Source organism: Penaeus monodon, chromosome 15 (genome assembly GCF_015228065.2).
Source record: "Penaeus monodon isolate SGIC_2016 chromosome 15, NSTDA_Pmon_1, whole genome shotgun sequence".
Lineage (NCBI taxonomy): Eukaryota > Metazoa > Arthropoda > Malacostraca > Decapoda > Penaeidae > Penaeus > Penaeus monodon.
The window spans coordinates 6,670,604-6,670,810 of NC_051400.1; the positions used below are offsets into that span (position 1 = coordinate 6,670,604).

General features: G+C 34.8%; 1 protein-coding gene across 1 annotated transcript in view; it reads right to left on the reverse strand.

The window, feature by feature from the left end:
* The window catches only part of LOC119581716, a gene marked incomplete in the record, with an annotated part of 132,029 nt that overhangs the window by 9,042 nt on the left and 122,780 nt on the right, over positions 1–207 (reverse strand).

The following is a 207-nucleotide window of genomic DNA, read 5'->3' on the forward strand; positions in this document are numbered from 1 at the left end:
TATCTCTCTCACCGTACACATCTTTATCTATTATTGTATTCTAACCCTTTAAATGCCACGTTTTGGGGCCATAAAAGAATGAAAGAAGAACGAAAATTAATATCGAGATATTAGTATTCCACCCGGCCTGCATCCTCAGCTCAGTTAACAAAACAAAACGAATTTTAAATTTGGTGAATCAACTTGATAGAACATCTTTGGAGGATT